Source organism: Anguilla rostrata, unplaced genomic scaffold, assembly GCF_018555375.3.
Source record: "Anguilla rostrata isolate EN2019 unplaced genomic scaffold, ASM1855537v3 scaf0644, whole genome shotgun sequence".
NCBI lineage: Eukaryota > Metazoa > Chordata > Actinopteri > Anguilliformes > Anguillidae > Anguilla > Anguilla rostrata.
In genome coordinates, this window is record NW_026986114.1 from 1 (window position 1) to 5,738 (window position 5,738).

Genomic DNA, 5,738 nt, shown 5'->3' on the forward strand with positions numbered 1-5,738 from the left:
GGCCTTGGAGGCGGTGGTGGGCCCGTGCTTCGGTCCGTCCGGGGGCCAGGTCCTCTTCACCCGCGACTCTGGAGAGGTCCTCATCACCAGGGATGGCCGGAGGATCCTTACCTCCCTTCGGCTTGACCATCCCGTTGCCAGGTAACAGGCCCCCGAATCTGTTCTCCCTCTTACTGAAATACAGCACAGCCAACAACCTGGGTCACCACTACGTCTTACTGCAGTATGGACAGTTTGATGTTGGGGATGTGACGTTTGCACTATAAATGAGAAACGAAAGTATACAAGTGGAAAAAGCTGTTTGAGAAGGAGCATTGGGGAGCCGTAACCGGGAAACAGGCCCTGCCTCTTCAGGTGTCCTAATAGAGGCAGGCAGCGTGCTACCAGCAGGGGGCGCGTTTGAGTTCATACTGCACCACTGCCTCCTGCGGCCTGCCGGCTGGTGGCGGGGGCCGTACTGAGCGTGCCCAGGCGGCTGTACCCCGGCCCACGCTTCCTGGATGCCCAGTCACACTTCCTCAGGGCCTCTGGGGCCGCCCCCCCCAGCTGGAGGGTTCGGGGGCTGGAGTCCCTGGCCTGTAAATACCAGCTCCTCCTCTCCGTCCTGCACACTGCGTCAAGCCTGCTGTCCGTGGACCTCATCCTTCACACCCACATCCGCAGCCAGGCCCAACACAGCCAGGAGGAGGAAGAGGAGGCAGAAGAGTAGAAATGTTCTGTCAATCCTGTTTTTCATTATGCACAAATTTGAATGGCTGTATGTATTTATACAAGTTCCAGGTCCTCCCATGTGATAGTATATTCATACCTTAAGTATGTGAAATTGGGGCGGCAGGTATGCCATCCTGCAAAGTTACGTGTTGGTGGGGTGGCATGCCCCATACATATACAGCACCGAGAGTTTGGCACTTTTCAGGGTTTCCTTACAGAAATAACCACAATGACCACAGACTCAACCCTTAAAAACATTCATTTCTGTACCTTCTGACCTCACACGTCCACAAAATAAAGCCCCAAACTTAGTGGATTTTGCGTTTTCTTCTTCCTGCCTGATTACATCATCACAAATGCGCCAGAATAGGTTGCCTCATTGGACATACATACAGGTGCATACGTTTAAAAGACCAAAAATTTGCAGCCCCAACATCTGTTTTCCTCGTAGCTCACTGGGTAGCACGTTTGCCAATGGAACATTATGGACGAGTGACAGACCCAGGTTCAAATCCCCCCTCAGACTCAAGCAAACCTCTAACTCATTAAACTGGCTTGCTAGCTAACTAAAAAGCAAACATTTAAGCTATTGCTTTTGCATCGGTTATGTCTTTGCGGGAAACATATTTCTGAAATCCAAATAAAATACACCCACTTTAGACAGTTCCGCTTTCTGCATTTTCACCGAGTTTAATGTTAGCTACCTTGTTAACGAGACGACAGACCGAGTGTATTATGTTAGTGGAGATACAGACGCCTCTGAAATTAAGTACAATCTGTGTTGCAATTCGGTATAGAAACTGGCGCAAGATAATGACTTCCTCACACCAGGTATATCGATTTTCTTTAAGTCAGAATGGTTCACATTCACTGTTGTGCCTGTACTGATAACTGCTTTTTAACTACTGTAGCTGCCCACATTTCTAAATTAATGTTATCTAGCCCTATAGATCCTATGCCAATATACAAACAATTAGTAGGTCTGTTGTGTACAATAGCCCATTAAAAAACACTTCAGTCTAAAAAATATGACCTACACCATTTGAACTAATGACCTGCTGACAGTTCTTTGTATGTGTGAGGAACTTGGTGGTTGAGGAACTGTGCTTGCATTCTAAAGGTTTCAGGTTCGATTTCCAGGTAGGACACGGCTGTTATACCGTAAGCAGAATAATTCACCTGAATTGCTTCAATATGTAGACAGCTGTATAAATTGATACTATGTAAAAATACCAAATATAGTGTGAAATTGCTCTAAATAATGGCGTCTGGTAAAAAATGGTTGTAATATCTGGAGTATTTTAAAAGGGTTCTGTAGTTACAATTGTTGTCACTGATTATTTTTCCTCCCTGACAGTGAATTTTACCCAGTTATTTTCTGCCCCATCCCACATCTTCATAGAAGTGCAAGAGAGAGTGTGTGTGTGGGTTCGTGCGTGTGTGTGGGCAGATCTGTGTGTGTGCGCAGATGCGCACCTGGACTACACCTCTCTGCCCCTGTAATGGACATTTTATGACTACCCTGTACCGACCCTTTATTCATTACATTACATTACATTACAGGCATTTAGCAGACGCTCTTATCCAGAGCGACTTACACAACTTTTTACATGGCCTATTCCAGGCCATCATCACCGCTGTGCCTCCTATTTATACTATGTATAATCATCACTGAGGCCACTGGTTAGGCAGTATTTATATTACCTATATTCTTATTTTTTTTATTATTTTGAAGAAAATACCCCCCTTTTTAAACATGTTATACACATAGCTCATTGAGCTCATTGCTTGCTTATTTATAGAGCCTTCTTTGTTCACTTTTATCAAGTGTAAAAATAATTCTGGAAGGCAGTATATATAAAAAATGTACACCCTTATCATTTTTAATCCATCAAAATCTACATTTTTTTCAGGTTGGTAAATTCCATGATCACTAAAATTAACTCACCAAACAGAATTTCTGAAAGAAGTGTGCCCTTTTTGTTGAAGCTAAGGACGAATGTGGATTGATTACAGACCAAAGTCTTCAAATCTAACATGAGCCGCGATCTCAATATCAACAGGCTTTTGGGAAGGATTGCCAGAAACGAGCCTCTAATTAGGGCAATAAAAACATAAGCCTGGAGTTGCCAAACAGCATTTGGTACCTACTGAGTGTTACGGTCAGATAAGACCAAAATTCAGGTTTTGACCACGCAGTATCGCATTTGGGTTAGAAGGATCTGTAAGAATTCTACATGGCGACATGCCCTACGATTCAATTAAACACATCGCCAGATTTACGGCATATGAAAGGACTCAATATATAATTTGTAATTATTTCGCTTTTATATTTATCTGACACGTTTATTCTGTGTTGCCCTACCAGTTAGCCTATCTTCAACACAATAGGATGCTTGCAAACAATAAGGGTTATAACCTAAATTTATTGTCGCGTTTAATGTCCACAAAAACCAACAGAGCCTGCGTGAAAAACTAGAGAAAATGTCCTATTAGATTGTTCTAATGCTTTTTTAAATTTAACACAGATTCTGACGAATTTTCGTTTCACTCATCTTACTTTTTTAAGTGAAAAGAGTGGTCAATATTTTAATTGAAAGGTGTAGCTAATTGTCTAATTACTCGGTCTGATTTTAGAATTGAAGGGTTTGCAGAGTATACGCCCAATCTCATAAAAAACACGTTTTCAACGTACAAAAATGCCAAGTTACTCAAAAGTATTGATATCAAAATGACGCCAAGTTACGGTACTACAAACAATATAGGCTATCTTGCCTCACCGAAATTTAATAACATGTATTCCAAAGCAATGCTACCCAGTATTTCCTCAATTCTTTAAAGTCACTTGGCCCTGTGTGTATATAAGTGTGCAGTACATGGACAGGCCAAACATATGTGTGGATGGCTTTCTCACAGTCATGATTGATTGAAAAGGCATCTATATGTCCAATTTGTATTGGTATGTATGTATTTTGGTGGCCAGCCTTTCTGTTGTGTGAATGATTGTATGTTTCTTGGTATAAATGTCTGTTCGTAAATGTGAATGTAACATGCTGCGAGAGAAATGTCCCCATGGGGATAAAGAAGTTCTCTATGTATGTATGTACAATATGTATTTTACATGTATTTATTGTATGTTGCAAATATACAATCACTTGTACATTTAGTCAAATTCAGTTCAGAAGCAAGTGTAAACATATGTTTTCTGGAGAAATATGCTTCCTGTAGTGACTGACCAGCAGTTTTCTACATGAATTTCCATGTGTTCAATGAGGCAATACGAAATATTTGACACTTTGATCTGACACAACGTTGCATGACATTGTAATATGGTAAGGTTACAAAACACAGGGCCAAGTGACTTTAAAGAATTGAGGAAATACTGGGTAGCATTGCTTTGGAATACATGTTATTAAATTTCGGTGAGGCAAGATAGCCTATATTGTTTGTAGTACCGTAACTTAGCGTCATTTTGATATCAATACTTTTGAGTAACTTGGCATTTTTGTACGTTGAAAACGTGTTTTTTATGAGATTTTAATTTACAGCTATAGTGGAGTGAATCAGCTGCCGCAAACACTGGTGTTGGTAACGGGTAAGGGAAATGTCGTTTTGGCTTTAAATTGCTATGGTTTGAATGGCCTTATGCATGTGTAGCCTATAGGTAACGTTTACCTTTTGTTTTTAAAATTCATTAACGGGTTTGTCCATTCAGTTAGGCCTATAGGCCTGAATGTATAGTCACACGAATGCGTCCAACTTTGCCATTTTCAGGAAGCTGCAGCAGTCCTGTGTTCTCTGTCTGTTGGGTTCTAAACGTCAGCGCCTCCGCGAAGAGGTATTAAATTCAGATTATCAGAACCTTCGGTTCATAACTTCTCAGCACATTTACTTAACCTATGCACCTCGTTGTTTGTACGGTGACATTGTTCTCAATCCTTACCAGACCAGATACCAAGATATGGCTGGACAGCAATGAACTTACACCCATAGGAAGTAAAGGCAAAATGGTGTCGTTGATGGTAACGACACTGGATGTACACACATTACGCGCGGACTATGAAGGAATCTCCCATGTGTGGAACTTTTCAGTTGTTTCCAGTAAGTCTGGAATTCAGTTGTTCACACGTTTCTGACTTTGACGTTGGTTATTCGGGGGGGGGGGGGGGGTGTAGATGGATCCAAGGATCCAATGCTGTACATGCTTTTCTCATCAGATTCCATCAGTGTGAGCAGCAGTGCGCACAGAACTGCGTATCTCCCCCCCAGCGGAAGTGGGGTGAGTGTTACTGATGTTTCAATCTAGCTGATGACTGTTGTCATGGTCAATAATAGAAACTGCTAGACATATGTTTTCCAAAATATGGTCCATTGCCTCGGTCTTGTGACAGATTAATGGCGCTCTTAAATTATGCTGCAGGCCACTTAATTTGAACAACTACTTCTGTAAAGATGGGAACTGGACTTGTAACCCAAAGGTTACTGGTTCAATTCCCAGGTAGGGTGCTGCTGTTATACTCTTGAGCAAGGTGCTTGATGTGAATATATATATATATATATATATAGTATTCAGCTGAAAAAATGGATACAATGTATAAATAGTTCAAGTTGTGTAAGTTGCTCTGGATAAGAGCATCTGCTAAATTCTAGTGATGCAACGTGTGTAAATATGCATTCAAAAAGCTGCTGCTGTTATCGTGACAGTCAAATTGTGCTGAAAAATGTATGCTGATTTTTAAAAGCATTTTGCTGTGAATAAATATGCTGTAGAGCAGTGCTGCTCAAACTTGGCCCTCAGGACCCTCTGTATGCTGGTTTCTGTTCCAGCCTAAATTGCTCCGTAATGTGCTCTAAAGACCAATATGTCTCAATATATCAATCAACGTTCAGACGGGTGAGAAATTAAACTGAACACCTGAATGGGATGAGTGAGTGGAGAAATTTAACAAATGCAGATGTTCCAAACAGGTGTACTGCATGATACAATTAAGCAATTACATCCTATCCGCTCTGTGGCATGTATAAAA

General features: G+C 41.4%; 1 long non-coding RNA gene across 2 annotated transcripts; it reads left to right on the forward strand.

Annotated features, from left to right (window-relative positions):
- The first annotated feature begins 4,262 nt into the window (after positions 1 to 4,262).
- On the forward strand, positions 4,263 to 5,508 carry LOC135246648 (uncharacterized). 2 transcript variants are annotated; one of them, XR_010327828.1, is made up of 4 exons: positions 4,263 to 4,306; positions 4,486 to 4,549; positions 4,658 to 4,812; positions 4,929 to 5,508. It is a non-coding gene; the product is annotated as an uncharacterized LOC135246648 (long non-coding RNA). The 2 variants fall into 2 exon arrangements; XR_010327829.1 differs by lacking the exon at positions 4,263 to 4,306 and adding an exon at positions 4,357 to 4,375.
- The last annotated feature ends 230 nt before the right edge of the window (positions 5,509 to 5,738 follow it).